Below are 23,834 nucleotides of genomic sequence, written 5' to 3' on the forward strand. Positions count from 1 at the left end.
TAATCATTTCTTCAAGGTCAAGTATTTCGGTAGTTTCTAAATATATTATAAAGAATTCTGAGATAAACATCTTTGTGTGTAAACTTCATTTTTACTTCTTTAGGATAAATTCCTAATGACGGATTGCTACGTGAAGAGAACGTACATTTTCAAGGTTTTTCATATAGATTATAAACTATTTTTTTAAATTTGTTTTAATGTTTTTATTTATTCTTGAGAGAGAGAGAGACAGAGAGCATGAGCGAGGGAGGGGCAGAGTGAGAGAGGGACACAGAATCTGAAGCAGGCTTCAGGCTCTGAGCTGTCAACACAGAGTCCAACATGGGGCTCGAACTCATAAGCCATGAGATCATGACCTGAGCTGAAGTCAGATACCCAACCGACTGAGCCACCCAGGTAACCCTTTAAAGTTTTGATCAATTTATACTTGTCTTACTGAAGAATGACATTTTAGCTCTTACTCACTAAAAAGATCTGCTGATTTCATTGGCTAAAAGTGATATGGTTTACATATTTTTTCTTTAATTTAAAATTATTTTCTTACCAATGAGCTTGAACATTTTGTTGGGTTTTAGAGTCATTTGCAATTCCTAGAAGTGAGACATGAAAATATATATACCTTGCATATATGACATACAAGTTAATTGGCATACTTCACCTTAGCTAAACAGGGTATCTGAATTGATGTATGATGTTATTTATTTGTTTATTTATTTATTTTGAGAGAGGGAGAGAAAGCACATGTATGAGCAGGGGAGAGGGGCAGAGGAAGAGAGAGAGAGAATCTTACACAGGCTCCATGCTCATCACAGAGCCTGATGTGGAGCTCAATCCCGTGACCCTGGGATCATGACCTGAGCCAAAATCAAGAGTTGGACACTCCACTGACTGAGACATCCAGACACCCCAGTACGATGGGTTTTTCGTTTTGTTTTGTTTTGTTTTGTTTTTTATAAACAGAAGAATGGAAAGCAAGGGCTAAGTGATGTAATTGTGAGGAGGGGATGTAGAAGGGCAAGATCATAGGTTGCAGTCAGTGCTGTTGGACATAGAGAAGTGAGGTCAATCATGTAAAATCTACAAAAGCAGATGGTAGTCATGAGTGGAACTAAGTAACAACAGGATCATGAAACCCAAGATGGAAAGAGTATGGAATTGTCAAAGAGCTTCAACTTCAGCTCAAGTGGAGTTGAAGGCGAGACAGTGGGCACAGGGGAAAGAGGTCTTGGAACTGGAGAATGAGGGTGTCTCCACTCTTTAGTCCCCCGACTCCACCATCCAAGAGGCCTTGGGAGCTTCCAAGAGTTTTCTAGGCAGGTGCTTGTTTATGCAATTCTTTGTTTCTCTTAAGTTTGGCAGAGTTTCTAGAGTATGGACCTTTTGTATACTCCCTCTCATCACCCACCCTAACCAGTGTGTTTCTTAAATTTGTGGTTTATTGCTTTTAATCATGGAGGTCACTGAGACCATTTTGTGTATTTTTTTGTTTCTTGGCCCTGAGGTCAGTTTTCCATAGTGCATACATTATTTTGAATTAAAGAACCATAAAAGTGCAGAAAAAACTATAAACAGAGGACTGTAAAGGCCATGCCCAATATATTTAGCAGTGAAGTTAAGGACTGAGGGCGTTGGTTGGCTAAAACCTAGATTTTTAAAAATAATATTCCAATATGCTGCTTGATGATTAACAGCACTCACACTATATATTTGTATTTTTACTGTTTACGACTGAATGCCATGCCATAAAAAAAAAAGTTTTACCCCATATTACTGACATGGCATCATGGTGCCACCCCTTTCTCAATTGCTCAGGCCGAAAGTGTTAGTCATCCTGGACACTGTCATCATACAGATCATCCATTAGCCAGTTCTGTCAACTCTGCCTTTCAGATACAACTCAAGGTCCACCTCTCTTCTAACCAGGATTACCACTCAGTCTAGTGTAAGCCACCATTATCCCATCCCTGGAGGACTGGAACAGTCTCCAGCCAGTCACTCTGCTTCCTCCTTTGCTCGCCTGTGATCTCTTCTCCACACCAGAGTGATCTTAAGGAAAAGAAAATCATATCATGTCACTTCTCTGCTTAGAATCCTCTATTAAGCCCAATAGAACCCACAATCCTTGTCTAAAAGGCCCTTATCTGACACTTAACCTGCTTTGCTCACCCTTTGTCAGCTGCATTGCCCCTCTCTTGGTATTCTTCAGATACCCCAAGTCTGTTAGCCTCCTATAGCCTTTCCTTCTTTCTTCTGGAATGCTTTTTTTCTGGGTCTTCAAACCATTTTTCCCTTACTTCATCAGGTCTCTGCTCAAGAGAGAAAGGACTTCCCCGACCACCCTAAGCAACAGCCCCCCCTTCATTCCCCTGCTTTGTTCTTCCTCATTGCATTTATCTATGGCCTCTCCCGCAAACACACACACACACACACACACACACACACACACACACACACGTGTGTGTGTGTGTGTGTGTGTGTGTGTGTATATGTATATATATATATATATATATATATATATACACATATATATATACATGTTATATACAAAAGATTATTAGCTCTTAGTTAATAGAGACCACTTCAGGGTTCAGGTCTTTTTTTTCTTTTTTTAAGTTTATTTATTTATTTTGAGAGAGCAAGCAAGAGAGGGGCAGAGAGATAGAGGGAGAAGGAGAATCTCAAGTAGGCTTTACGCTGTCAGCACAGAGCTTGATGCAGGGCTCGAACTCATGAACCATGAGATCATGACCTGAGCTGAAATCAAGAGTCGGACACTTAACTGACTCAGCCACCCAGATGCTCCAGGGTTCAGGTCTTTGACCACAATTTGCCCCCTAATGCTTGAGTACATCTCAGTGTGTGTGTGTGTGTGTGTGTGTGTGTGTTTGCTAGTTTATTATGATTCCCCAATAAAGACGTTGTCTGTCTTGATCACCAGTCTATCACCAGGGTCTAGAATAAAGCCAGATAGGTGATCAGAAACCCTTTGTTGAATGATTCAGTGACTCATATAACCAATTCGAAATTGAGTGTTCTTGCAAGGTTAACCATTTGATCATAGAAAATGAGGCTCATTATGTCTAAACTATTTGCTTCAGTACTATTTTATGTTCTTTTTCTAGAACATACACTCCTTGCTAATTTTAGCATCCTATCTAAACTGGTCAGTCTTATAGTTGATCTTTTAAAGATGTCCCCATGTTTCTAATTAATGACTTAACCAGTGTTTATAGATCCACAACAGCCAGAGTTTTAATGTTAGATTTTTATTTTGTATGGTTTTTGTTATTTCTATAATTATTTTAAATTTCTTTAGGATATTTATTTTTATGCTCTCAAAAAGTAAGAGTTCCTTTTAGAAAGTGTAGAAGAATATGTTGAACAGATAATTAAGCTTAAATACGAACTGATCCCAAAGGTCTTAAGAATAAGTCTTCTAAAGACAACATGTAGTATCTTTCCAGCTATTCAAGCCCCTGATCAGTTCAACCTGCTGGTCGATTAAGGTATCATACTTACAAAATGTATTGTGTTTGAGGTTAATACTAATAATGATAGTGCCCAATTCTTAAAATAAAAAAAATTCTTCAGGAAAGAGGTTTTGTTTTGTTTTGTTTTTAATCACAAAGTAAAGAGATGGAGAGAAGTGCATATTTTAAAGGTTTTTTAAAATTAATTATTATTATTTTTAGTAATCTCGACATCCCACATGGGGCTTGAACTCACGACCTGGAGATCAAGTTTCACATGCTTTTCCAACTAAGCCAGCCGGGCACCCCCTATTTTAAAGTTGTGGGGTTTGTGATTGCCTATGTTTCTAACCTAATATGACTAAATCAGACTACAGGCTACTGGCATCTCTCGCAGGAAGCTGTCCCCACGGACTCTGATCAACTTGACAATGACTCTCTACCTTACAACATGGCTCTTGGTGCCTAACAGCACATAGTGCCTTGTTTTGCCTTACATTGTATGTGTTCTAATTGTTTGACATTTAATTGTCGCTCCAAAAAAGATCATTAGCTCCTACTTAATAGAGACCACATTAGGGTCCAGGTCTTTGACTGCAATCCCTCCTCTCCCCCAGCAGTACTTGAGTACATCCTGAAGTTTTATTGAAGGTGCTCCGGAAACACCTATTGAAATGGAAAAGCATAGTACTCCGTAAATCCAGAATGGTAGGGGATTTCTGCAGTAATTATGAGGATATTATTAAAACTGCATGTAATTATTAAAGAGCAAAACTCACATAATACTTGGCAAAACCATGTGCTTCCTGAGTTCTTGTTAACCTGACTGCACATTCTAAAAGGGGGTGGGAGGAATCTACTTTTTACATTATAACCTAATACAGCTTTGCTCCTCAATATGGCTTTTCTCTAGCAAAAGATAAACACAGGGCTTGGATTTTGCACATTATTTATGACTTTGTAACAGGTATCTTTTTTCCACCTGCATTCACTATTCATTCTGAACTTCCTCTTTTGAAAATAAAAAGTCTGTTAAAATGACCACAGGAAATATAGGGTAAAGACAGGTAATTTCTTGGCTTATGAGAAACCACAGAGAGGGGGCAGAATGGGATCACTATAAAATCTAACAGGTTTTATGAATTAATGAAGAATGCTGCCCAGGACAGAGGCAGAAAATGCAAAGAGAATTTTCTTTAGATTTAAATGAGGTTCTGTGGCTTTTTTGTAAGTTTCGGTTTCACTCACCAACTATTAAAGGTTTCTCTGCCTGGCTTCAAAGATAGCATCTCTAAAATTCCAAAGCTTTTCCTGTTAGTACAGAAATGCCTGTCACTGACAGAGTAAGAGGGGCAAGGTGAAGGATGTATAGGTAGGTAGAGAGGCAGATGAGTAGGAAGAAAGAAAGAAGAAAGGGAGGGGAGGAAGGAATACTATCTGTTTATCCAGAAGTGGAAAATTTCAGTCTCTGCAAGCCAGAATGCCTGGGTTCAAATCCTCATTCCACTGTTGCCAACCTGTTTGTCTTGGGCAAGTTTTTTGTTCTTGTGCCTTAGTGTCCTCATCTGTAAAATGTGGATAATACTAGTCTGTAACCTCAAAATGTATTTATTAGGACCATATATGTTAGTACATGTGAAACACATACAACAGTGCCTGGTATATGGCAAGGGCTATAGAGAGGAGTTAGCTACGGTTATTTTATTACAGATGGAGATGATGAATTTGAGTGAAAGTTGGACAGGAAATGCAACATACCTTGCTGTACCTCTTCATTGGCTGCCTCACCAGATGTCCTCTTGCCTGTAATAAACACAGGTGCTTGAAGTCTATGGGCTGTTCACTGCCCATTCAGGGAAGTAGAGAACACTAGAGTGGCTGTGCTTTTGTGACAAGTTTAAAGTAAAAGTAATAAAAGAAATGTCCTCTGCTTGAGTAAAGCTTGGGAGGGAAAGAGTTGGCTGGATATGAGGTGGGGCTGTTTGATTTAATTTATTGGATAATTCTGTCATTCAAGTTGTCTGAGAAGTTACAGAGAGGCTCTACGGCAGGCATAATGATGTATGATGTCACAGGCTCTTGAATGAACTCAATCAATGCAGGACCCTAGACTCTGAAGAGAAGGGAGCAGTCCTGATCCACTCCTACCTCTGTCGTCGTCTTCTCTCTGAGTACTGTTCCTGTCACAGTGAACATTTCTGAGGGTTAGGGACTCAGTTGTGCACATCTGCAATCTGGGGGTGAAGGGGGTAGGAATGAGCCAGAGTGAGGGGGTGTGGAGATCTCCGAGCAGCCCAGCCTGGCCAATTAAACTCTTGGAAGTTCCCACTAAGCTGAGAAAGTAGCGCAAAGTTAGTTTTACTTCAAAACAATCCTCCAAAAGCATTACATTCCCTCTTGGATTTCTTTCCACAGTACCGTGTACTGGCACCTAGCTACTACATTTAAGATGTCTGCTGCCTTTCCTGTGTCCACATTAAATAGTTACTACCATGTGAACAGGAAGTACTTGACATACAATTGAAATGAGTTTAGATATATGCTTAGATTAAAGCGTATCCCACTAGAAATATAATAGAGTAACATGCTTAAATTTTATAAGTAATAAATAGTAAATTTTACTTGTAAGTCAGAAACCATGCAGGACACCCCCCCCCATACGCGCGCGCGCACGCGCACACACACACACACACACACACACACACACACACACACACACACTCCTATTCTCCTCCCCTCCTGCTTTTTCTCCTTAGCTCTTTCACAATCTAACATACTATATATTTTACTGATTTATTCATTAAATGTTTTTCCCCCATAGAACTAGAGGGCTCATGAGGGCAAGGATTTTTGTCTGTTTTGTTAACTGCTAATACCTTAGTACCTAGAACAGTGTCTGACACTTAGAAGGTACTTGACAAATATTGGTAGAGTGAAAGAAATATACACATGTTAGTTACTATTATAATTTTACTCTTTAAAGCAATTGTACTGAGAGGACACCATTTTAAATTTAAAGCTTTTTCTAATGTCTATATAAGTTGAACTCTTTATCCCAAATATGGCATTGTCTATTATTTAATTCTTCCTGTTGATACCATAACAGACTGTTTGCCAAATTAACCAAAAGGGAATACTATGGGGCTTAAAAAAATTTTTTTTTTGTTTATTTATTTTTGAGAGAGAGAGAGAGAAAGCAAGCACACACAAGTGGGGAAGGGGCAGAGAGAGAGGGAGACACAGAATTTGAAGCAGGCTCCAGGCTCAGAGCTGTCAGCACAAAGCCCAGGGCTCAAACCCACCAACCATGAGATTTTGACTTGAGCCGAAGTCAGATGCTCAACCAACAGAGCCACCAAGGTGCCCCTATGGTGCTTTTTATCATACACGTTTGTAGGAACCACTCTAAAAAAGTAGAGGAAGATTTTCTGGTCTACAGTGGTGGTAGCATAGGGCAGGTAAAGGGATTTTAACAATGCATAACTGAGGCCAAGTCCTTGTAGATGTTGTGTGTGTGTGTGGTAACTAAGAGCCATCTTGAAGGAATCAATCCTTCCTGTAATACTGCCTTTCTTATAGTGAGTTCTGTGTGTCACATGCATTCTTTAGAAGGACTCTCATATATGTACATGCATGCCCTTCTCTCTCTGTGCTTACTTTTCAATGCTGGTTAATTAGCTTCATGGCCAGTTGCTATGGCTGACACCACCAATGCAGTTATATGGCTTCCGTGCCAATGGTTGACACCTTATCAGATGGAAGCTAGTTCTTTAATGCGCGCATCTGTGTGTGGACAATTTCTTCTTTTTATGATTCAGCCATGCATTAATATAATGAACAATTTCAGCAAAGATTTCAATTCTAAATAGTGTAAAAATCTACTTCTGGGAAACTATATACTGTGATATACAAAACCGATATGCATTCATTTGATCTTTGTATCAGCTTTAGATAAATTAAAGCTAGATAAATTAAAGCTCTAGTAACAAGTAAAGAGGACTGTAATAGGTACTACCTATATTTAAAATAGCCCCACATAATAGTTCCTGGTTTCATATCACGTCTTCACCTGTGCTCTACTTCTTGTTCTCTCAGACCTGAGTCTCGTTTCTTGTTCCTTTTTCCAAATTGCCTTAGAACTTGCCTTGTCTCAAGCTTCTATTTTGCATGTGTATTTTTTTTCTATTCTCTACAGTGTTGGACCTTAGATATACCTGCTGTCACTCTACTCAGAAAACAAAGGTACTTGGTTGAGACAAAGATCACTCCTCCAGGGACGACTTAAGCTTGTTGCAAGCCGGATATATCAGAAGTTAACACAGTGAATGTAGCACAATGTGTCTACTATGATGGCATCGACTTACAGTTTTATACATTTGCCTACATGGAGAACTATGCTAGTAGCAGTCAGTGTCAATGGCCGTAGAAGAATTGGTGACTTTTACTTTCTCTGTGTACTTTCCTATATTGTTTGAATGTGTTATAACTAGTGTGCATTGTTTTTACAAAGACCATAAATATCTGTGTGCATGTTTGACTAATTTTTTAAAATTAACTTTTTTCAAAGTAAAAGCAAGAAAAAATTTGCTTATTTTTTTGTTTAAGGCAGGTGTAATTGTAATTATTACATTCAGGTATTCAGTGAACAGCTGCCCTGTCCTTACTGCCTTACTTTTTAAGTGTATCTCTTTGAGATGGATTGTTTCCTAAGTCTTTGTGTTCTTGATAATGTTTGGTGTAAGAATGCATACACGCACATGTGCACACACAGGCATATGCACACACACGCGTGCGCACACACACACACACACACACACCAAACCTCCAAACCAAAAATACTCTGCTTAAAGTGTACCACACACCCAGAATTTATCAAAATTCTTGAGTATAATACTCATATGAAAGGCAGACTTCCTGGGTCTTATTTGTAGTCAAGAGGAATTTAGTCCAAAATCAGTAGTTTTTTGGAAACACTGCCTTAGTGTTGTTGAGACATTGCCTCAGTTTTCCTCCATTTCAGAACCTGTCAACTTAGTTTTATAATCTAAGACTTGTTCTGGATTTTGGCCCTTTACTAACCTGCTGATATTTTCTAGTCTCTATTGATAGTTTTAGATTATTTAGGAGTAATAATGCTGTTTCTATTTTTTTAAAGAGGTAGATAAACAGATTTTCAAACTTTCTTGTCAGTCTGGTCTTTTTACTTCCCACCTTGGTGATGTCAAATTGCTAAGGTTTTATAGAATTCAGTAAGGTTAACATGACCACTAAAGGAAAACTGGAGACCACAGTTTTGAAATTATAGATTCATTTCTCTGTTTATATGCTGTGGAGCTGATTTTAATCCTTGTTCGAAAGACCTTGGGTCCCAGATGTTACCTCACTTTCAGGACACTCCCCACAGTCCTCCTTCTGCTCCCTGCTCCCCTGATCTCTTCCAACCACCAGGACTAACAAACTCAACCTCCAGAGAGACTTTCAATGAGGTTCGTCTCTGACCTGCTTGAAAAGGAGTGTATTTACTCTGCCTAGGTGCTTTAGGTCCCTGACCCGTTGTTATGTACGAACTGTCTTCATTACCATGAATCATGTTTTACCACTCCCTTCTTTTTCTATGGCCCTTTCTATTTTTTCTCCACTTCTTACCAGTAAATCCATTTCCAGCTCCAAACTGGAAGTAAAATCAAATGAGAGTTTAATTCATGTGTAACTTTTGCCTGTATCTAAGCACTTACAAGTATCCATTCATTAAATCCCAGAACAACCTGGATGAAGTAGCAATCACTGTTTTTCCCCGTCTGCATCAAGCAGTACAAAATAGCTGGCACCTCTCTTATTCCAGGAAGGTGGATTTCAAAGATCACGAGTTTACTTTTAGTCAGTAGTGGCGTGTAAGTAAAGGTTTCAGTTAAATTTCTTTTCTCTGAAATGCCGGAGCTTTTGTCTTCTTGGGCCTTCCCCGAATCCATTTGTGACAGCGGGTTTTTCATTAAGTTTTCAGACTGCTGTTGAGCATTCTGTAGCTGGCCATTTTTGCACCTCCCTTCTTTCTGTACCACCCACTCAAAGCTCATTCCAGGTGCCCTTAGCAAATGACTCCCAAGGCATTTAAGTGGCCAAAGCTCATTGACCAATGAGGAGACGTGTGCCATGTAAAACAGAGTTACGCAGTTCCCCGGATCAGGAGCAGGGGTTGCTTAAGCAAAGCTTTTGTTACTATTAGCCTGTCGCATCCAGATTTCAAGACTGGAAAGGTAGGGGACACCTTATTTGTTTGAATTGGAAGAGAGGATGAGATGGTTGTGTTTGGTTCCAGTAATTTAGATCAGGTCAAATAAACAAATGTTCCCTTTTTTTTAATCGAAGGCAAAAAAAAAAAAAAAAAAAAAAAAAATTGGAACTTGGTAGTAGTTTCAAATAGTGCACAGTTTGCCTTACCAGCAGCAAACCCAAAATTCTTAAGTTATAAACATTTTTAAAAATCAGTTCTTCCAGTAGATCTTCACTTTGCACACTTGAAAAAGCTAAGGTCTTCACAAAGTGATATTTTCATAGATTGCTGCTAGTTAAACTATGGGATCAAATAGCAGGAATTTATCAATAGTGTCCACCTTTGTTTTCCAAAGTCATTTTAGTAAGTCTTTAGAGATTTGTGATTTTAAGGTATGTGATAATGAAAAATAAGAAAAATAGGTGGGATTAGCATTATGATAGTTGCTAGATAAAGTTAGCAATAGTGATGTTTCCTCTTTGGAAAAAGGTCTGGTATAAGAAGACTTCTCTTGCAGCACCATTGTTCCAAACCAGTAGTATCGGTTATGAAATGGACTTAGTTAAGTGGACGTTGTGTGCTTTAAAAACTACAAATAAGTTTCACTTTCGTTATAAAGAATAGTTTGGTTTTATTTTATGTGCTATATGAGATTTGTTCTAATAGGAACTCAAAGAAACCAGAGAAATACAGTCTTTATTTGCTGCTTTCTACCTGGCAATGGAGCAACTTGAACAACAGCATTTGAAGCTAACTCTCAAAAGAAAAACCTTCCTCTTAATGAATAAAATGTGCTGAATCGTGTTATGACAAAATGTATTAGAAACGTACGTTATTATACTTACTCATTCCTCTTCATCTAATGTTTAGTATCAGAAGCAAAGTTTGGGTTCAAAGAAAAGTATAACTGATTTCTCATGATTGCTTTTTCCCAGAGATGGTTTAATACGGGTTTGTATTTTGTATAGAAATTTGATAATATATATATTTTTTTAATTTAACATACAAGAGATGGCACTGTTTGGTAAAAAGTTTTAAGTATTAAAACCTTTGTAAAGAGAATTTTTTTTAGTGTACATAGTATAAATGCCCGATAATTTAAGTGATCTCAGATTCCTCCCTTTTTGTTTTTATGTATTTATTCACAAAATTTGCATCCTGAAACTTTCTACTTTTATTAGATTTGTTCAAAATGCCATTGGATAAGAAGTCTACTCTCAAGATCTCCCTCCGAGTCCCTTACGCCGGTTGACTCTGTAGGGGAGGTCGATGGGATGTGGGTCGACCTACAGTCACAGAGTTAACTATTCACAGCAGAGAATAACTATTCACAGCAGAGAATACTTGCTAGCCATCTTCTCCAGTACAAGTAAATGCTGTTTCTCAGTTCCAGGCTGAGGTTCAAAGGTTTAGACTTCCTTCACAGACCAGAGGTCAGGCACGAATTGCTGCAATTTGTAGTTCAATTCTGCCGATAGGACAGAAATTCACAGCTATGATGATTGCTTTTTTCCACTTCTACACACAGGCCAGACTGGGCAGTTAACAGCGTAATTTGTACAAGTCAGCCCTTGGCACCCAAGTTTAATGAGTAACTAGCTGGTGCCTTAAGTTTCACTGGTGCAAGGTGCATATTATAAAAAGGGTCAAATGTCAATGCACAAAGACGGAGGGGGCTGGGGAGTGAAATCTCAATAACCACCACCCATGAATCATACATAAAGAATTAGTAATTTGTATTTATTTTAAAAATCATATTTCCATGGTGTGAATGTTAGTGTGTTCATTTTCTTTGCTACTAAAAGAGGTAGATAATTTTTTTAAATGTTAGCAAGAAAGAACAGTCAGATTAGAGATTGTCCACTGAGAAAGTGAAATTGCAGGCTGTTGATTCCTTTCCTGGAGTCTCTGGTTTCTCAAAAACTTTCCAACGTGTTATGCTTCCAAAAAGCATAACAGCCTTTCAAGAATCTAGGGAGCACATTGGAGAACCAGGTTTTTTGAGCCCATGGTATTTATGAGTATCTGGCATTCTCTCCTCTTCATCCCAAAACTCTACACTTCTATCCTTATTTCTAACCCAGGTCGAATATATCTTTTACTGTTTAAAGTTGAATATTGGAATATTGGAACTCTTGAAAAAATTCTTAGACAGTTGGCTTTGACAAATCACGGTTTTCCCTTCACAGTTTTGACTCAAAATGACTCTGAAGCTGCAATATAAATATATATAATGTCATTTTTGTTACAGCACAAATTTTAATTGTCTACTCTTCCAGACTAGGATGCGGTTGGAATTGGATTCTTCCATGGAGCAGAATAATTAAGAGTGCAGATTCTGATCTCAGACCTTTTGGGTTTGAATTCCAGATTCAGCACTTACAGCTAAGGGACCTTCACCGATGGGCAGTCTCCCTGTGTCTTAGTTCCCTCATCTCCAGGATGACTGTAACCAGAGAATTTGTTTCATGGGGTTGCGGTAGTAATTAAAGAAGACAGTGTACACAAAATGCTTAGCACAGTACCTGGTGCATAATAAGCACTTAATGAATGTTAACTGTTAGTAACATTATTAATATTGTTAAGTAGCATAGCTCGTGAATAAGCCTCGCCTACCCCATACGTCATCCAACTTTGGTTCAGATTGATCTTTGCTCTGTTCATTTCGTGAGAGGTGTAAGCTATGATATAGTTAGATAAGTTGATCTGGGAAGATTGTAGGATGCATTCCTTTTGAATATCGTGGGGACGTGTATTTTAAAATTCCTCAGTTTCAAGTCTAGCTCTCTTTTAGATGCTATCCTTTTCTCTCTAGCTGTTTGCTATCATGTGGCAAAAGCTGTAAAAAGAAATAAATCCAAATCATCTGCTTTCCTTTGAGAATTGTTTTCATTCTGCCCTTTGGTGAGAAACATTTGAGTGAAAACAACACAAATCCATAAATGACATCACACCAGTGGGCTAAATTCTATCCCTCATGATGCATATTGTACATATTAGAATCCGTGTGTGCCTGAAATGCCAGAAATGACAATCTTAAAAAATAATTTTTTTTCATTCCATTTCTTCATTTTATTCCTATAGAACATAGAAGTAGCATTTGAATAAAAGCATGGTTTTTACTACCAATGACAAGATACAAATTATGTGCTTAGCATTAAAAAGGTAGTAACAACATCTCACACACTAATCACACAGTTAAACACCTACTGTGTGCTAAGATTAGTTGTGAGGCACTGGGATTATAGTGGTGGATTCTGCCCTGGCAAAGTTTACAACTGACAGGGAACGCCGTTATTATACCCGTTGTTTTAAGGTAAAAGCATATAAATTTGCCAAGGTTCTATTGTTTTTGTCCTTCAAAATGGCAGCCTCCTATGATTTAGTATTACGAGGACTACAGTGAGAGATTGTGTGATGTTGTGGAAATATATCTTGGGATCTAAAGATGGCTTCTGAGGAGTGAAGTTAAGGATGAGAACAAGCTGGCTGGGTAGGGGGACCGGTGAGGAGGATTGAAGCGTCGGGAACAGCACGTATAAGGAGGAAAACGACCCAAGATGAGGTTGGAAGACGAGCCAAAGTCTTCGTTATAGGCCTTCCTAAGGATATTGACTTGATTCTAAGGGCATCTTCTAAGAGAGGGTAGAGGTTCAAGCAGGAGGGTGACAAGACATGCTCAAATTATGTTTTGTTTTGTTTTGTTGAGGTTTATTTTTTTTTATTGAAGTAATCTCTACACCAAACGTGGGGCTTGAACTCATGACCCTGAGATCACGAGTCACCTGCTCTTCCACCTGAGCCAGCCAGGTGCCCCTGTGGTTTTTTGTCTTTCTTTCCTTTTTCTTTTTTTTTTAAATATCACTTTGCTTGCTGTGAGGGCTAGATTGATTGCAGTGGTCCAGAGTGTATAAAACAGTCAGTTGCAAGGATAATGTCCAGGCAGGAGATGACGGTTGACCGTTTACAAGATGCTTTCACATGAAGTGTCTTATTTTACCTTATAGCAACTCTCACGTGAGGTGTTTGTGTCCGCTTCGGTACACGGGTGAGGATGTTGAGGCCCAGAGAGTTAAGTGGCGTGCCCGTGGTCAAACCCTGCTAGTGGCAGAGTGAGGATTCTGTTATCTGAACTCTTACCTAACTCTTGCCCTCGTGGTCTCCTGGTAGCTTTAAGCCCATGTACTAACACCCCTGAGTATAGGCAACTGGTTTATCTTCAGAAAGGATGAGAAATTTTGTTTAGGTTTCTAATGGGGTTGAGAAGCAGAACGTGACAAGGCACTTGATATTAGACTGGGGTGTCTTTTGGGGGAAAAATACATTTATTACTTTTATGTATTCATAATTCTGAAAGTGGGCTTGGAAAAGCTTTCAAAACTGCCCACGGTATGACAAGATAAAGAAGAAAGGGTAAAAATCAGTGTGAACAGAGATGGTGCCACAGGCATCATAAATCCAGCAAACATTTGCCCTCAGTCCCGCCATTGTTGAAGAGGAAGCAGCAACTCGAAGATTCACAGGCCTCCCCACCCCCACCCAGATGAAAACAAAACAAGCGTTCTGCTCAGAATAGCTTTCCTTTGTGGAATCTAGGAAGATTTCCCCATTAGGTCTTCACAAAAACTCCATGATATAGAAAGCAGTATCCATAGCTGTTTCATAGAATGAGGAGTGGGTGAGGAGGTTGAAGTGAATTAATTAACCCAGTTAATGTCTGGAAACCATTTCTTTTCTCTAGGAACTGCCTCGCAAATCTTATTAATATACATAGTTATGTGACCTTCAGTAAGATAGTTGCCTCCACACTAAAATCCGGCAACTGGGGACGTCTGGGTGGCTCATTCGGTTAAGTGTCTGACTTCGGCTCAGATCATGATCTCACAGTTCATGAGTTTGAGCCCCACATCTGGCTCTCCACTGTCAGCATGGAGCCTGCTTCTTATCTTCTGCCTGTCTCTCTGCACCTCTCCTGCTCGTGTGCTCACTCGCTCTCTCTCTCAAAAATAAGCATTTTAAAAAATATAGGGTGCCTGGGTGGTTCAGTCGGTTAAGTGTCTGACTTCTGCTCAGGTCATGATCTCACAGTTCATGAATTCGAGCCCCACGTTGGGCTGTGTGCTGACAGCTCAGACCTGGAGCCTGCTTTGGATTCTGTGTCTCCCTCTCTCTCTACCCTTCCCCGCTCATATTCTCACTCCCTCTCTCTCTCTCTCTCAAAACTAAGTAAACATTAAAAAAAATTTTTTTAATGTATAAAGTAAATAAATAAATAAATAAAATCCAGGAATTGTACCAGAGATGGACTTTTCAAACTGGATGCCCTAAGGTAGTCAGTATTGTGTCAGGAGGAACGTGAAGCCACAGAACAAAAGTGACATGTGGGTTTTGCTTGAAGAGTTTTGTAAAACAATATTAAAATTTTTATGAAATGGGTTGTGTTTGGAGTCAGTCTGGAAAATCAGATTTTTCTGGAAATAAACAATTGAGCCTAAGTATTTTCTTTTGGAGAAATATTCTGTTATTTGAATAGCCTTGACAGGCACATTAAAAATCCTTCTTTTCTTTTACTCATTAATATATAACACAAACTATTTAAAGCCTACAATTTCATTTATATGTTAATAATTTGATTTCAATTCACAGAGTGTACATGTCCATTAACATGACATTATTTTTTGAAGGAGGAAATTTTGCTGTAATAGAAAACTCACAATTCTGCATAAATAATATGCACCAGGAATGGTACTTTATATTCTGTATTTTTCATGCAGTCCTTCCTCTGTTCTCATACAATCCCTTGTTCTCCATAAAATCTCCACTTTATGGATAAGGAAACTGAGGCTCAAAAAAGTTGAATAAATTTGTCCGGAATCACTTAGTTAAGACATGAACAGTTCAGGAGACTGAATTTATTCTGTTGCCTCAACACGGTAGAATTAATTTCAGGACACACTTTGTAATTGCACATTTATTCTTATTTATCCAATACTGTGATGTTGATCATTAGGTATTATCCAGGATAAAGCATCTAGAAAATTGTCCTTACAGATTTGGGTAAGGATTATATGCTTTGACAACTAAATATTTTAACAGCTATTACTCTACGATTCACTTGAGAGTGTGGCCTTTCTTTTCTTTTCTTTCATAGATCATTGATAATAAGGATGAAAACTAGCTCATGGCTTAGTTTTATTACTTGTATTCCCATAAGGTTATGGATCTCACGGAAAGCTTTTTGCTAGTCTTTACAATATGTAATATAGTCAAGGCAGAATAATTTGGAACTGTAACTGACTTTAAGGGCCATTTAATTGGCGGGTTCCAAACTGTGCCCTCTGTAGTCCTACAGGTCCTATGGGGTCCCCACCCAGCCCTAGTGGACAACAGAGCAGAATGGATGGGGATCTCTCCCTATACCATCCATTATTTCCACTTCAGCCAGCTTCCTGTTTTATCAATTCTGTTTTTGCATCCAGGTAAATTTTTGGTGGAAGAAAGGGTGCTACATCTTAAAACAGAAACGAAAACACAAAGCAAACTACTGGTAATCCAACTCCCTTAATTTTCTTCAGGGGAGCAAACTTTCTATTTTTAGATGTGAAGTAAGGTAAAAGTTTTGTGCTCAGTATATATTTTGATGTCTCATCTGAAATATCCTTATCTTGAACTTAACTCTCTTTAATTTGAATGTTTTCTGTATTATGACTTTCAAGATTATCCTAGGACCCCAAATCCTGTACTACGCACTTAGGGCAGAATAGCAAGTTGCCTTCATAGCAACTCTAATCAGTTGGTAGTGAATGGCTAGAGTTCTTGTTTCAGTGGTTTTTGAGACACTGCCTGGATTCAGCAGGAAGGAGGGCAATGACCCATTCATGATGTGTGGCATAAGCCCCCAAGTGGGGAGAGGCAGCCCATCAGCTAGAAGTTATCATCTCCATAAAGGACACCAATCTCTTCGTTTTAAGAGCCTATAAGCTTAAAATATAGGTTATATCTGTGTTTCTTCCTAAACATTGTATTGTTCATCTTGAAGTCATGGATGCTCCAACAAAGCCAGAGGGAAACATACAAAAAATGGAAGAAGTTGGACAGTTTCTTATTACTGGTCCCCGTTTCTTCAAGAATAGGAGGAAGAATAAATGGTTATGTTTCTTGGTTTGTAGAGAACACGACAGAGTAATGGTAGTTTCTTTCTTTCTTTCTTTCTTTCTTTCTTTCTTTCTTTCTTTCTTTCTTTCTTTCTTTCTTTCCTTCCTTCCTTCCTTCCTTCCTTCCTTCCTTCCTTCCTTCCTTCCTTCCTTCCTTCCTTTCTTTCTTTCATTCAAGAAAATGGCCCATGGGGCACCTGGGTGGCTCAGTCGGTTAAGCGTCCAACTTCGGCTCAGGACATGATGTCACAGTTCGTGAGTTCAAGCCCCACATTGGGTTCTATGCAGACAGCTCAGAGCCTGGAGCCTGCTTTGGATCTTGTGTCTCCCTCTCTTTGTCTGCCCCTCCTCTGCTGTGCTCTCTCTCTCACTCTCTCTCTAAAATAAATAAACATTTTTTTAAAAAAGAAAAAATAAAAAAAAGAAAATGGCCTCACATTTTTAACCCACTTATGAAAATGATATTTAAATAGAAGACATTTCTAGCAATTTTTTTTTTTTTTTTTTACCCCTTAGGATTTGCTTCAAAGGGCATGCCAAAAATTGAACTGAAAAATCCCAAGCAAGCTGCCTGAATTTCCCTGTATATTCTTGTTCTACATCCTATAAAAGGACCAGACAAACCAAATTAGTGGGGTTTTGGTGAGTACATTCCCAATGTCCTTTTCTTCTTCACTTAAATAAAACCTTAAATTTTCATTCCTATCAACCAAGATATCTGCTGCTTAGACAATATGTACCCGGTGTGTGTTTGTTATAACAACCTTGGTGGTTTATATAACATGGTAAGTCATTTTAAACCCACAATATAAGTCCTTATTTCTTTGTTTAGTTTACATCTTTGTGACCTAAGGAGGAAAAATTACTACTGCTATCTGTATGTGTGAGCATCTTTGGCATTAAAAGACAGGAATAATTATGTATTGCTTATAAATTGCCTCTTATACCACCCAAAAAAAGAGGTGAAGGGTATCTTATCAGAGTTGTCTTCCAAAAGTGTTGGACACAAGGAAGGGTCCTTTGCACAAGCTAGAAAAGACACTTGTGTGTTCTTGAACAATCCTCCCGCTGTCTCTAATTGCTGTTTCTTTACCTTCATAGAAGGTAAAAATAACTGTCATGTCAGACTCTCCAAATCTTGGCAATGTGGTGAATTACAACCCATGTAAATGCACTCTGACAAGGACATAATTCTCTACAGATAGAAGGTATTAGTATTATGTGGGTGACAGTCCTATGTATGCTATAGCAGGGACAGGGAGCATGAAAGAGGCTAAACCTTGGACAGACCCTCCGGCCCTCCGAAGCCACAGCCACAACCCTCACAAAGCTCCAATCCTTGTATGTCAGGGAGGAGCTGCTGGTGACACCGATATACCCAGCAACAGCCTCCAAGCCCTCACCCTCCCTCTCCCGCCGCACCCTTCTCCCCACCCCTGCCAAAGTCCTTTGTTTTCATGTCCTCTAGGCTGGGTTCTGGACTTAGTCTACGGAATTCAGGGACTTGGAGAGCTAACTTTTTTTAAAATTATGATATTTTTAGAAAAGCATATTCATTAAAGGAAACCTATGAAATTGCTTATAATCTCAGAATCCACTGATAACCACAATTAACATTATATTTCTTCTTTTTTGTTTCTTTTAGATATTTCAGATATTTTCTAAATATTATTTAACAAGGTTCACATAGTTGAGAACATGAGATAAATATTTTATCCTACAACTATGCCATAATTTATTTAGCCATTTCTATACCATTGTACATTATGTTTGCTGCATTCACGTATAAGTAGGTACTATTATGTCACTGCATAATAAATACCACTGTAGTGAACATACTTACCTATATATTTCATTTGTGTGTCTGATTATTTTCTTGAGGTAAATTTCTATAAATGGAAGCATGGGCTAATGAAAATGAACTATTTTTAATGAACACTGCAAAGCTCTTGATATTGTCAAACTGTCTTTCAGAAATGACTCAAATTAACTTGCCCTCCCCTCTCTCCTCACCCATTATTATGACAATGTTCATTTTATGCACACGGGTAAAGATTGAGTTCTGTTACTTTAAGAAGGTTTAAAATCATAAATATTTCTACAGAAGCTCAGGAAATAAAAGCCTCTTCCCTCCTCCCAGCCTCCACTCCCCCCCCCCGCCCCCCCAAGTCCTAACCAATATCAGGTCTAAAGTAGAAGATAATGTTATCCAGCTGACATGTGCTCCAACCTCAATCTCTTGGGTCTGTTGATGGGGGAATAGCATTTCTGAGGCTTGCATCCATTCACTTGGTACGTCTTGTCACCACTTTTGTTCATTTCTGTACTATGTGCTTCAGGAGAACGAAAGAAAATCTTTTCATTGTCTACATGAAGCCCGATTCAGTCGATGAGTCCAGACAAACAACAAACTCAAAAATACTTAACCATGGACAGGTCACTTAACTTCTCAAGGCCTGTTTCTTCTTTCTTTCTTTCCCTTTCTTTCTTTCTTTCTTTCTTTCCTTATTTATTTAAAAAAATTTTTTTATTGTTTATTTATTTTTGAGAAAGAGAGAGACAGAGCGTGAGCCGGAGAGGGGCAGAGAGAGAGAGGGAAACACAGAATCAGAAGCAGGCTCCAGGCTCTGAGCTGGCAGCACAGAGCCTGACGCGGGGCTAGAACTCACGGACCGCGAGATCATGACCTGAGCTGAAGTCGGACGCTCAACCGACCGAGCCACCCAGGCGCCCCTTTCCCTGCATTTTAAATACTAGGAAAAAAATTTTCAAGTTAATCATTTTTTAATGTAAAAAAGTAAAATAACGGGAAACTCCTTCAACATGGCCTCTACATTTTCTTTCAGCTCTCACATCTATAATTCGTGAGTAATGAATAAAATACCAAAAGCTGAGGACCACCCCGCAAAGCAAAGGAATGGTCAGTGGACCTCACAGAGAGCTTTCCAGAATCATGACTAGAATTTTAAAGTGATAGATTCTACTGATTAGTTCTGTCCAATCTTCATCCTCGCACTGGCACCAATTGCCACCCCCCACCCCCCGGCCAGGAAAAGTCTATACTTGCGCTGTTCAGGGATTTTTATTGGATTTTTCAAACTTTGGAACACACCAAAAAGGTTTCCGGAGTAACTAAGCTCATCATGAATATTTGGCTATCTTTCACCATTACCGGAAATGTTAACATTGTGTGACACCGATACTGAGCAATTTCAGGAGACTGAGCCCAAGCTTGGCAAAGAAGTCTGCCACTGGCCAGTCGATCTTGCTTTCTGAGGTAGACTGTCCCTTGCATATCAATATAGAGCAGACGCTTCACAAATATTTGTTGGGTTCCTCTCAATTCAGATTTTGTGCCACTTTGAAATACTGGTTTGTTTTGCACCTAAAAAAAAATTTTTTTACATATACATTGGAACAAAACTCCAAAATCTAAAAGCATGAAAAGATTATAATAGTACCTCAGGCTACCTCTAATCTTTATTATTATTATTATGTTTTTTTTTTAATGTTTATTTTTGAGAGAGAGAAAGAGTACGAGCAGGGGAGGGGCAGAGAGAGAGGGGAAGATACAGAGTCCGAAGTAGGCTCCAGGCTCCAAGCAGTCAGCACAGAGCCCGATGCGGGGTTCGAACTCACAAACCGTGAGATCATGATCTGAGCCGAAGTCGGATGCTTAACTGACAGCCACCCAGGCGCCCCAGGCTAGCTCTAATCCTAACCTTGGAACAAAGACACTTTTTGACTAAATTTCACACAGTTAAAAGTATCATTAATTTATATATATACATATATATGTGTATATATATATATATATATATATATATATATATATATATATATCTTTGCATTTTGAATTGTGAACATGAAGAAAAAGCTGTGTAACCTAGAACATTTTTCTAATCATTTTCCCATTTCCTCTTAAAAATCTGCATTCCTTCCTCCTTTTTTCCCTTCTCTGTTTTTTTTTTTTATGGTGGTAAGGTATGCATAACAACCATTTATCGGTGTGCATTTCAGAGACATCAAATACATTCACATTATTGTACAAATATCACTGTCCTCCATCTTCAGAACTTTCTCATCTTTCCAAACTGAAACTTTGTACCCCTTAAACAATAACTCCCGTTCCTCCTTCCCCACCAGCTCTTTTCTACTTTTCTGTCTCTATGGATTTAACTATTCTAGGTAACTCATGTAAGTAGAATTATATAATATTTGTCCTTTTGGGTCTGGCTTATTTCACTTAGCATAACGTCATTATGGTTCATCCATGTTATAGGATGTGTCAAAATTTCCTTCCTTTTTATGGCTCATAATATTCTGTTGTCTGTATATGCCACATTTTGTTTACCCATTCATACATCAGTGAACATTTGGGTTATCTTCACCTTTGAGCTATGTGAATAATACTGCCTTAATCATGGGTATACCTTTCTCTGTTTGAACCCCTTCTTTCAATTCTTTTGGGTATACGCCCAGTAGTGGAATTGGTGGGTCATATGCTAATCCTATGTTTAAGCTTCTGAGGAACCACCATACTGCTTTCCACAGCAGCTGTATAATTTTACATTCCCATCAGCAATGTGCAAGGGTTCCAATTTCTCCATATTCTTGCAAACATTTATTTTCTGGGTGCTTTTTTTTTTATAATAGCTATCTTAGTGGGCATGAAGTGATGTATCTTGTGGTTTTGATTTGAATTTCCCTAATGATTACTGATGTGGGAGCATCTTTTTATATGCTTATTGGCTATTTTTGTATTATCTTTGGAGAAATGCCTATTCAGCCCTTTGCCCATTTTAAAATTGGTTGGTTTTGTTGTTGCTTTGTAGGAGTTTTTTATATCCTCTGGGTATTGATTTCTTAATATTTTAAGGGATCGTTTTCCCCCATTCCATCGGTTGCCTTTCCACTCTGCTAATTCATAAAAGTTTTCCATTTTGATGTAGTCTAATTTGTCTATTTTTTTCTTTTGTTGCCTGTGCTTTTCATGTCACATCCAAGAAATTAATGCCAAATTAATGTCATGATTTTCTATTATTTTATAGAAATATAAAACTATATTATATATAGTTTTCTTCTAAGAGTTTTATAGTTTGGGCTCTAACATTTAGGTCTTTGATCCATTTTGAATCAATTTTTGTATATGGCGTATGGGAAAGGCCAGGGTTCTTTGAAAGAGGTAACTTTCAGTCCCATCAAGTCTCAGTAAAGATGTGTGTCAGCCCGTTAAGCAAACGACACACATAGTCACACCTAATACTCACCCTCACTTATTTTTCTTTCTAGTGTAGGCTTAGGTGGTTTCCCAACAGACAGGGGAGAGAAAGCTGAAGCAATTAGGGAACTAACAGCTCGGCTGGTTCAGCTCTCGTAACTAGGATACAACTGTGAGATGGTGGCTAGGATCAGCAAGCATGTTGATATAAACATGCTTGATGAAATCCCCAACAAAAGAACAGCAGAGCTAGATAGAGTTTTAGGCTAAGACAAAAAGGATGTAGGTATATGTATAGGTGTGTGTGTGTGTGTGTGTGTGTGTGTGTGTGTGTGTGTGTGTGTGTGACAGCAGAGGGAAAGAGAGGGGACACTCCACACTGAATGTGGCTGTGAACTGTGAGCTACAGTAAATATTTATTTTTGTACAAAAATAGATTTCTCTCCATGACGCTTTAGAGAAACAAAACTAGGCACAGTTACATGGGCAAACTCTGTTTCCAAACCATTATCCTAGTTCTCTTTTTTAGTGGATGGAACCTGGGTACGCTTACAATAGAAAATGTGAGGGTCTGCCTAGCCTTCACATGCAGACTCTTGAGAAGTAAGAAAGTACTAGGCTGTGTAAGCTGCCTCACCTAGTATCACTGGGACCAAAAGTCTGCGCTGGACTCACTGCTCTCTGACGGGCTTGGAGACAGGAGTGCCACACTGATGGAACTCATGGTTGCAGGTTTCTCCACATCAGTTAGATTCTTAGCACTAGAACATAGTTGGGTGTCCAGATCACAAATGAATTCATGTTAAATCTACTAAGGATCTGGCTTCAGGACCACCCTCTCTTGGTTTTCATGGAGACTGATTTATGAGGGATGAACAGTTTGCTGCTGTAGGACCTCATTTTCTCTTTGCTGTGAAAGGGGATTTGGAGAAAAAGGAAATAAACTAATTGAATTTTCTGATGTAGGGTAGAATAAGAGAAGCCATGCTTTCTAAAACAGTTTGCAAGACTGGTATACTGTTTTTCCCTTGAAGCATTAAAGTCATTTCACACTTTATTAACTCAAAGAATATCCAGTATTTCTCCTGAGACTGGGAATAAATGACCAGCTCAAATCAGGGGCGTTTTTACCAGTGTGTTCGTTTTTCAATTGATATATTACTTCCAAGCGCACACAATGAAATTATGGAATATGTGAAACATGAGTAGCAATTATGTCTACAAAAAGGATCCTAGGAGTTTAATATACCTGGAAAATCATAAGCTTCCTCACACTTGAACGTTTTATTCTAAATGCTCTAGGTTCAGTAACACTCTGGATATATATTTTCTGTTCATTTCTATTTTTAAAATTTAAGTCTGTATTTTAGGAGTTTCTTTAACTAATCTGGTTCTGCTTCTATGGAACTTTTATAGTCTATGGAACTTTTATGTAAATATCCAACTAACTTAACTGCCTAGTTAAATTATAGAGACTGGGAAAACTGGTTCTCCTTCCTGTCCCTCTTTCTTTTCTTCCTTCTCTTAATAAATATCTTTCCTCAGAATAGAGCAGTGTTTTATCTTTTCAAACATCTACAAATTCTACCTCAGAAATTATAACTTTAGCATTTAAGTAATTTCTAATTGACAAACTCTCTTCCCTTCCCTAGTTTTAAACCATATATTACTATATTTTGTTCAAATGGTGAATACTCATTAAAAAGTGGGGTGTGTGT

At 38.5% G+C, this 23,834-nt stretch overlaps 1 protein-coding gene across 3 annotated transcripts in view; it reads left to right on the plus strand.

Annotated features, from left to right (window-relative positions):
* RBM47 (RNA binding motif protein 47) overlaps nucleotides 1-23,834 on the plus strand; it is a 158,788-nt gene that overhangs the window by 105,894 nt on the left and 29,060 nt on the right. For all 3 annotated transcript variants that reach the window (XM_042984656.1, XM_042984655.1, XM_042984657.1), the window contains one exon: nucleotides 17,412-17,537. The gene's annotated coding sequence lies outside the window, so the exon portion shown is untranslated. The remainder of the gene's footprint in view (nucleotides 1-17,411; nucleotides 17,538-23,834) is intronic.

This window comes from Panthera tigris, chromosome B1 (genome assembly GCF_018350195.1).
Source record: "Panthera tigris isolate Pti1 chromosome B1, P.tigris_Pti1_mat1.1, whole genome shotgun sequence".
Classification (NCBI taxonomy): Eukaryota; Metazoa; Chordata; class Mammalia; order Carnivora; family Felidae; genus Panthera; species Panthera tigris.